Source organism: Lactuca virosa, chromosome 5 (genome assembly GCF_052849685.1).
Source record: "Lactuca virosa cultivar CGN04683 chromosome 5, Lactuca_virosa_CGN04683_v6, whole genome shotgun sequence".
Taxonomy (NCBI): domain Eukaryota; kingdom Viridiplantae; phylum Streptophyta; class Magnoliopsida; order Asterales; family Asteraceae; genus Lactuca; species Lactuca virosa.
In genome coordinates this window covers 129,092,285-129,102,834 of record NC_136430.1, presented here as the reverse complement: position 1 = coordinate 129,102,834, position 10,550 = coordinate 129,092,285, and the positions used below count along the sequence as shown (strand labels likewise).

The window sequence follows — 10,550 nt, the reverse complement described above, 5'->3', positions numbered from 1 at the left end:
ATTGGATTTTAATAGTAAACTAAATAAATTTTAATAAAATCATTCACATCTTTGCTTCTATTAAATAGTAATGGATCGAATTTTAACGCTTGATCATAATCTATTATTTTGATCTTTTAGACACCATAAATAATATTTACCTTATTATTTTAAGGTAAAATATCAATACCATTTATTTATTTTGACAGTATCAACTACTTTTTATTTAACTAATTATAGATTGCAGCACCATATCGTGCTACCTTTTTGTACTATTTTATTTCCTTTTACCTAATTAACCCAAAGAATTAAACATCCACGTTGCTTTAAAAATAAAAAATAAACAAAAATCTCCATAAATAAAAAGCGACACATTGATCACCTAACAAAAAAAAACTTAATTTAAACTTTATTTTATTTGGCATGAAAACTTTCATGATTAAAAAAACTCAATGAACCTACAACTTTAAGGACTTGTGTAACCATACAGAGTGAAACACCAATTTTACATACACTTATAGCGAGATCGGTGTTGATTATATCTTTTTCCTTTGATCAGTTTTAAAACTTCTCAATTTCCTCCAAAAAAAAAGATATAATAAAACAAATATTAATTATATATTAATGAATAGATGTAACCAAAGCAGAAAAAGCTTGTCTTGCAAATATGCTGCATAAATGCTTAATCAACCACAAATAATGGTTTCACCCAAGATCTGGCCTTTGTTTCTTGGATCAAGGTCAGATCTACATTCGTTTTTTCGAATGTGTGGATCTAAACCTGAAATCTCTTTCTTGACAGATCTTTGAAAACCTTTTTTCATCTTAACATGTTTCTCAATCTAAATCTTAAAACTCTTCTCAAGCCAGATCTGATAACCAGTAAAATCACTATTATCATTTTCATCAACCAACTACTTCATTAAGAACTCTAATCTATCGAGATCTGATTAAAACAACTTAGATACACATTTGATCAAATAAGGAACTACATAGTGTTTTATGTACCTATATGTTAGAATTTCGAGATTTTTTTGGAGATCAGAACCTGTAAAATCAGAAAACAACATAGTTAGACAAAGTGAAATAAAAAAAATAATGAAACAGCAAAATCAAAACCCAAATCTTACCTTGTCGCCTGAGATAGTGGTTGTTCTGACGATTTTGAACAAGAGAGGGCTGCTTAGTCAAGCTTAAGAATCTTTCACAAAATCGAAACACATACAGACTTGCATATATAATTGGAATGTGAAACACACACAAGCTACTATAAAAGGGTTTTTTCACAGAATTAATATCATGGACACCTGCATATCATTTTTTAGAATCAAAACCAAAAATTATGCCATACAAAGGGTAAATCGGTAAAAATGACACAATGTTTTTTCCAGAGATGAAGCAGTGACTACAAGAAGTTCTCCTTTGCTGATTTCCCATGGTTTCTTCTTGTTCCACCTCCTTTACATAACCCACAATCTGTAAGTTGGAGGAAAGGTAAAAAGTGAAATCGCATCAATAAACTAAAGGAAACATTGTTACAAAATCAGAAAAAAAGAGATAAAATAAAACTTAAACGCACCAAACATGAAGGGATTATAGATGTTTCTGCTGAACCTATGATCAATCAATAAAGCACTTTAATAATATCAGAAAAATAATAAAACCCCAAATCTTCTTCCTCTCCAGTTTAGCCATTTACTTGTCGCGATGTAAGCGATGCAGATACCAGATAGACCATATACTTGAGGTTGAGGAGTAGTGGTGGCGGAAAATGATGGTCATGATGGTGCGATTAGAGTTCTTTATGAGAGGTTTGAGAATATGGATCTCCAGCGAGAGAACGGGGAGGATTCAAATTTCAAAATATGACTGATTATAAAAATGACAAATGAAAGAATAGTTAGGGTAGGGCAATGGGTGAGAAGGAGAGCCGTTGGATTAAGGCACAAGATCAGATCCATGTCTCCAACTCAGCACCGTTAATGGTTTTCACACTATAACCACTACTGAGATTCCGATCAAAATCAGAGAAAGCGAGTTAGATAGAGAAACTGTATACATAACCACAGAAGGGCTGGAGAGGAATGAGTGAAGGATGCATTTAAGGTTTCTTAGGAATCTTCAAGCAATTTATGGTGTTCAGATCTGTAAATATCATATACATAACCACAAAAGAAACTCATAAAAAGAAAAACCCGAAGAAAAACTCACAACAAGCACATGGGAGATGGTTAGATGGTTTAGGGTTCTTACCTGTTCACGGTTGTGGTGGGGGGGTTTTCAGATGGTTTAGGCGGAGAAGGTAGACCAGGGACATCGATTTTGTTGTAGAAGGTGGTGTAGCTATTGCGATTGATGGTGGTGACAACGATTTTGTTGGATTCACGTTTCAAGATAAACCCTAATGCATGTTGAGAGAAAGAGAGAGTTTTTTGGATTTGAAAGTTGTTGACATTGAGATAGCTAGGGAGGAATGAGTGGGGTTTATGTGTGTTTGTTCACATACGTTTGTATTCGTTGGATCACCTTTGGTGTTATTTCATCCATCGGATAAGGTGACATGTTGGCAATCCGGACGTAAATCCGTGTGAGGACAAAAAAGTCATGCTTTAATAGTTGTACCTCTTAAATTGGTGTCTTAAAATTAAGACTTTGTGCACAAAAGTCTTGTACAATTATGTATGTATTATAGTATAGTATAAGTATATATATATATATATATATATATATATATATATATATATATATATATATATATATATATATATATATATATATAAGAACAAGTCAAGTCTTACCGTTAGTAGGCCTCATTCACGAAGCCGGTCTATAAGGGGGTATAAGGTTGTTGCCTATAAAATGGCAGCTTAATGGGTGTCCACTCTCACCCACCGCTTCTTTGACTGGTGGAGAGTCGTTAGCCGAATGGGTAGGACAAGGACTATAATTCTCATTAAAAGTATAATGATAAATATAAAGTAACTAAACCTTTTATAAATACCCAATCTTAGTTACTTTAGGAAAATGTGAAATTGATGCTAACCCATGAAATTACACTTTGCACCTTGCTAAGTCGTTAGTGGAGCGTGTGTGGTTAACCGACACACTAACTTGGACTAACAAGGGTGGCAAAGGGTGGCTTAAGGTTTATCATATATCGGTTGAGCGTGTGTGGTTAACCGACACATCGGTTAGGTGATAAAATTAAGAGTACCAAGTTAATTTGCATGGTTATTTACACCTTGTTTGTGATCCTCGGTATCCCAGTCACAACCTTGAAGGGCATAATCGAGATTTAAACATGCCATTGAATTTTTCAATGGATCTCAAATGATCTAGGAGTTTCAATACAATTAAAACCTAATAATTTGTTTCGTTTTTTCATGGTGGAAATTGGTAAATCGTCATTTACCTACCTTCAAATATTTTGTAACTTGGATTACGGTATCCCTCTTCCAAATTATAAAATATTGTGTTGGGTCCTAGCCTTAATATTTCATTTGGGTGTCTTATTAAGGATTCTTTATCTAATCTAAACTTGTCTTTCTTCCTTTTTAGATGTCTTCCAACAATGCTTCTGGCTCAAACTCTACTGGCTCCTTTTCTCTCATGAATCTTTGTGGGAGAGTCATCTTTGATGGGACTAATTTCAATGATTGGATTAGGAACATAAGGATGGTCACTCGCTATGAAGACAAGGAGTATGTACTTGATAAGGAGCTAAAGGTTATTGATGAGTCTTCTGCTACTCCAGAGGAGATTGCTGAGTACACTACCCATGAGAAGGATGCCACTAAGGTGTCTTGTATCATGTTGGCTACCACGACAACAGAACTCCAGAAATCCTATGAAGATTTCTACCATTATGAGATGCACCAAGACCTGATGGAAAGATACCATCAGAGTGCTCGTCAGGAAAGGTATGAAATCATCACCTCCATGATAACAACGAAAATGAAGGATGGAGAATCCATCACGGGTGTGACAACCCGAAAATTTTATTCTAATAAAAGTCAACTTTGGTCAACAAAAATGAAACTTATTCAATTAAAGGTCAAACTTAATCCTTTAATTATCTTATTATAATATAGTGTGTTAAGGAGGAAAAGCCTTAGGAACCGAGAGCCTTCGCATGGACCACAAACCTTCGCAGCCGCAAACCAACTCGGAGCCGTGAACCTCTTCTTCTGTGATCAAGCTTCGGACCGTGAACCCTCGGTTCATGGCCGTGAACTCATCGGCCGCAAACACCTCCCTATATATATGTTCATGATCGATTTTGTCCTCATTTCTTCACTTCTGGCCGTGAACTCCACCTTTCTCTCTCAAGTATCGTATACCAAGAACACCATTTTCACTCTTTTCATCCCTTTTCCTTTTGCATCTCCTTAGTATACCACTTAGGACCTTCAAACACTCGCCAATCATCAAGATCTTCAAGTGTTATTCCCTGATTTTGGGCCGTGAACACTTCTAATGGTCGTGAACATCCATGGGTCGTGAACCCTTCATGGGGTCGTGAACCCATCAAGCCTGGCCGTGATCAACTTTCAGCCTTTCATTTTTCGATTCTAACACTTCTTTGTAAGTGTTCCCTACTTCATATCCTGTTTCCTTTGCACCTTAGATGTTAAATGCACTAACTGTATACATATATATGTCATAATATGCTATTTAGGACTCGTTTGTGCTCCGGGACTTCGTTCGTGAGTATAACATTCTTATTCCAGTCTTCAATCGAATCACTCACATAAGGTGAGTTCATACCCCTATAATCTACCTTTTTAAATGGTTTTAAATGATTTTAGGGGGGGGGGGGGAATACAAGTTGAACACAATTAAATTGTGTTAATATTTGCCTATGATATCAATCACACAAAAGGCTTTCTTATGCTTTTAAATATGGTGTTTTAAAATATAAATTGCTCATTATGTCTTTCTTACCATTAAATTGTATTTAAAACATGAAACTTGTTAAAACATGGAAATAAACCTATAAACTATAAGTTTAGTTTATGAAACCAAAAATGATCTTTTTACAAACTTATATGTTATTTATAAAAAGGGTTTCTCGCATTATTACTTGTAAAGTCGTTAATATAGTTTGTGAGACACGTCTTTGAGTACCTACATAAGTACCAGTGGAAGTCTACCCTTATGAACCAGAGTTTCCTGGAGGTAGAGCGTGAGTTTGTGTATAGATCTATACGGGACTGACAATCCCGCACCTTGCTGTTAGCTACAGTAGGACCCGCAGGTCTACGGGTGACAAATGTCATCATCTTTTTCGAAGCCTACAGAATGTCGTGTTTAACCGGTCCAATTAGTATGGTCATAACACTCACAAATAGATAACAACGATATATTTACGTAGTAATATACTTTTTCTCAAACAATATCAAGGGATGTTAACTATGTGATTACTCAATATATACCATAGGGTTAAATAAAACTGAAGTCCGGTAGACAGTGAAATGTGTGACTTCGGCCTTACTTCCTATTCCTTGTTTGGTTGTGGGCTTAGGGCAGATTCACTCATTCAACTGTCTGTTCGATCTCGGTTATATACAACTCGTATGTATTAAGTGATCATAGGAGGGTAGTATCGTCGTATCAGGTTTTCAGGGTAAACAAGTCTTTATTCAGTTTAACTTATCAACAAAACTAGACATCATTGGAGTAAGTATATTAATTATACTTGTGCTTTTCGATCTAGGAACGAGTAAGACTACAAATCGGTTTTATAGAAAATTTAGGATTTTCTATGGTAAACATCGTTATTTTAAGGTAAAGAGTATTCGATAGAACTTTCTGAAAACAATAACAATTATTACAGAGAACAACGTTTTACATTATAGTAAAAGAAATTAAGAACCTTTTTACAAAAGGTTCAACACTTGTTAACAAACTATTATAACATAAAGGACCTTTATTCGTTAATTCTATAATTCCTTAGTTTATACATCAAAGTTATATATAAATAATATCCGATAGGCAGTGGAATGTGTGACTTCCACCTTACTTCCTACTCCTTGTTTGGTTGTGGGCTTAGGGCAGATTCACACATTTAACTGTCCGTTCGATATTAGGTTATATATAGCTAGTATAAACTAAGTGACTGTAGAAGGAACTATTGTGGCGTGACAACCCGAAATTTTTTGCCTTGTAAAGTCAAGCCAATCAACCAAAAGTCAGACTTAAGTTCATTGCCTTCTAGCCTTGTTAAGGGTCATTCTAATGAGTTTAAGCCTAGTACATCCAAGGAATGAGTAATAGGAAGTACCTGCTAGAGTCACTGTACAACATTCAAGCCTTAAACACCACCAAAAGGAGTTCACGACCATAACACATGAGTTTACGCCCGTAAACTCAAGGCTGGCCGTAAACTCCCTCCTTAAGTCTCATTTCCTTCACTTTTCTTTCATTCTTACACTTTCAACTCAAGAAACTTCCATTCTCTCTCAAGTATCATGGAGTTCTTCATCCCCGATCTTCAAAAACGTAAGTAATTCTTCCATCTAGTTGTTGTTATTCTTCTTAATCATGAATCAGTTGGATTAGTGTCTAAGTCCATAACTATATTTGGTATGTAGTTGACCCGATTGGCATGGTCCATTTGGGTTGCATGGCATCATGCATTTGGATAGACTAAAATGAGAGAAATAACACTTAAGGTTTACTAATATATTATAAGTTCTAATATATTAATAAGATTATTTAATTAGTATTGATCAAGAATTAATTTGGAGTTAATTAAGTGATCAAAAGGAGATTAATTAAATATATGGGTTGATTTTGTAAATCATCCATACTTGTATAGTGGGCTAATGCTCGATAGATTATCAAGTTGGGTTAAAACCCATAGGATGCTCCATGGTGTTTTTGTACCCATGGATCATGGAAATGAAAGGCCATGATAATTAGGGTTTACATGGTGTAACCCTAATTATGACAAACTATATAAGCATCTTATTCTTGTCAAAATCGGCCACCATGAGAGAACTATGTGTGTATGGTGAGGGCTAGCCGATTTCATGAAGTGTTTCATTTCTCTCTAAGTTATTCCAAGTGAATTTATGTTGTGTGAACCATTTGAGGTGTCACACTTGGGGCACTCGGCTCTTATGCATCAAGGAATCAAGCTACATAAAAAGGTATGTCTTCAAACTTGTTTTTATTACCCAAGTATCATAGATTGTATGCTAGATAGGGTAATACCTTGGAATATTCATATTTGCATGTATAATAGAGAAAACATAGATCCAAGGTATTTAGGGTTGCATGTACACTTAGGAGTGTTAGAATGATCAAAACCCAACAGTGGTATCAGAGCCTAGACTTGTTTTCAATTATACTTGATGCAAAGTGCTGAAAAATGCTGAAAAAATCGATTTTCGGGCTGTCTGGGCACTGGACTCGCCGAGTCCACTGATCGAATCGCCAAGTCCATGAGGAAACTCATCCTACTCGTCGAGTAGGTTCATACACTCGACGAGTAGGACCCCCTGACATCATATTTTCGACTATTAAGGCTGGAATTGGACTAGAATCATTACCCTAAGCTGTTTTTGAACCTATAAACCTGTTTTTGATGTGGTAATGTTCATTCTAATCCAATTTCAAAGATAATTATCAATAGACTCATGTTTTGTATTAGTTTAATGGTTAGGCTAATTTCATGAAAAAGTTTGATTTGAATTATCTTGTTCTTATGAGTTGCTTAGATTAATAGGAAAGTTATGTGAAATTGTTGTTTTCAATCCATTTTAATCTAAGAGTTGATTCTAAAATGTGTTTTTGTAACTTGTCCTCAAGTTACATGAAAAGTCACATTTAAGAATCATAAAACTCATAAATATTTCATAAGTTATGAATAAAGGAAAAGTTACATTCTTTTAATAGTTTAAAGTTTTCCATAATTTGTCCTCAAGTTATGGAACTTGAAGAATTTTTTGTATTAAAAACTACTTTAAACACATAAGTTATGGAATTGAATAGTTTTGAATAGTTTCAAAAACTTTCCCTCAATTTTTGGAATTTGAAAAGGTTTCCCTTATAAATACTTTAATTCCAAGTTAAGCCCTTAGAATTTTAAAAGTTAAAATTCAACCCTTATACTTTATAGTATTATAAGTTAATAATATATATATATATATATATATATATATATATATATATATATATATATATGTATAAGAGCAAGTCAGTCTTACCGTTAGTAGGCCTCATTCACGAAGCCGGTCTATAAGGGGGGTATAAGGTTGTTGCCTATAAAATGGCAGCTTAATGGGTGTCCACTCTCACCCACCGCTTCCTTGACTGGTGGAGGGTCGTTAGCCGAACGGGTAGGACAAGGACTATAATTCTCCCTTCATTAAAAGTATTAATGATAAATACTAAGTAACTAAACTTTTATAAATTCCCAATCTTAGTTACTTAGGAAAATGTGAATTTGGTGCTAACCCATGAAATTACACTTTTCACTTTTCTTAAGTCGGTTAGTGGAGCGTGTGTGGTTAACCGGCACACTAACCTGGATTTAACAAGGTAGGCAAAGGGTAACTTAATGTTTATCACAAGATCGGTGGAGCGCGTGTGGTTAACCGACACATCGATTAAGTGATAAATATTAAGGGTACCAAGTATATTTGCATGGTTATTCATACCTTGTTTTGTGATCCTCGGCATCCCAGTCACAAAACCTGAAGGGCACAATCGAGATTGAAACATGCCATTGAAAAGTTCAATGAATCTCAAAAGAATCTAGGAGTTTCAAAACCAATTAAAACCTAATAAATTATTTCGTTTTCATGGTGGAAATTGGTGAATCGTCATTCACCTACCTTCAAATATTTTATAACCTGGATTACGGCATCCCTCTTCCAAGTTATAAAATGTTGTGTTGGGTCCTAGCCTTAGTATTTCATATTGGGTGTTATATTAAGGACTTTAGATCAACTATCTTGAATATCTCCCAAAAGATGTCTAGTTCAGACATTTATGATCTTCCCAAATCTCTTGGAACTTCACTTCCTCCACCTCCTCCAATTATTCTCCTTAACCCACAAGTTCAAGGTCACTCAAGCCCTATTGGCAAGCAAGGTCTATGTGTGATCACATCTTGGAGATGAAGTCACATATTGACAAGCCGGGAGAGTTGGGTGTCAAAGTCTTAAGAAAGTTGGATGTTCAATCACTTTCTAAGTCACATAGTGAGTTCCTTTGGGACTACTATGAAACGGACTATGACATGACCCTTAATGATCTTATCTATTTGCTTGGTGCTGCTGAATCAGCAATGGTTTGAGGACTAGTAAAGCAAATTTGATTAGGAGACCAACTTCCCAATGGACATTGACAATGGTAACATTAGATATCTAGAAAAGGGTTTCTCTTCCTAATGGAAAGGGATCGGCCATAGTCAACTCGGTTGACCAAATGGTAAAGAGAAAGTCTAAGTCTGTGAGAGTACCGTGTACAATTTCCATAGAGTCCATATGTTTATATTGCCAAAAGAAGGGGCATTGGTTACAAAACTGCCTATTTACCTGAAGGATCATAGGGTTGATCAAGTCAAGATGTTTGATTCTACTTCAGGTGAAGTCCACTATCTAACTCTGTTAAGTTTCTATTATGAGATTCTCATTACATGATGTGACCGAGTCACATATTTCTGTTTTAAGAATCAAAGAAAAAATGAAGAAACTTAACAGAAGTATATGCTGATTCTGATCGCGAAGATGGATTTCGATCGCATGGTTCGGTGATCAGAATTTTTGAGCTGTTGCTTAGGAGTTATGCTATATTGTTTAGGAATAGATAACAACAAGTTTTTCATATGCATTTGCACTGTAAGGATAAGTTTTTTCCGCAAAGTTTTAGAATAAAATAAAAAGGTTTTAATTTTATATTTATTTTAAATATCCTTACAGTGGCATTTGTGAAAAATGGTTGTTTATATGATTCCATTGATAGCAATATTTAAAAAATGGACTTGATTCTTTCGTTTGTGGTAGGGTCATAATTTACCAAATAAGGAAAGATTCTCATCACCCAAGGTTTCAGTTGGATAGAAACTTGGAAATCATGCAAGTTGTATAGTATGATGAATAAGAATTTTCATGTTTGGAAAATTAAGATTAATTCATTGTTCACATGTATATGTGAGTCAAGTCAAGGACTAAGGGGTCGAGTACACATTCTGGTGCACTGATCAAGTCCACCACAAAAGATCGATAAGACTATTCATCATGATTTACTAAAGTTTAGTAAATATTGTTATACTTACCAGTTTAAGTATAATTCTGAAACATTGGAAAACTTTCAATATATGGCAGAACGAATGAGAAGAATCAAATTAGGCAGAAGGATAAAAGTTTCTCAAATCTGAAAAGATGGGAGAGTACTTTAGTATCATGTTTCGTGATCATCTTAATGATTTAGAAATCATGTCGCAATTAGTCCTCTAAGGACATCTTAGTGCATTCTTATGACTAAGAAGAGGAATCTTGAATTGTTGGAATGGTTAAATCAAGAAGATGAGTCATACTTCGTTCCAAAACAAGTCTTAG

The 10,550-nt window shown here is 34.8% G+C and overlaps 1 long non-coding RNA gene across 1 annotated transcript; it reads right to left on the bottom strand.

Annotated features, from left to right (window-relative positions):
* Positions 1-820: 820 nt before the first annotated feature.
* On the bottom strand, positions 821-2,421 carry LOC145117230 (uncharacterized). Its single transcript, XR_013712562.1, has 3 exons — positions 1,559-2,421; positions 1,110-1,455; positions 821-1,027 (listed from the first exon to the last, which is right to left on the bottom strand). It is a non-coding gene; the product is annotated as an uncharacterized LOC145117230 (long non-coding RNA).
* Positions 2,422-10,550: the final 8,129 nt, after the last annotated feature.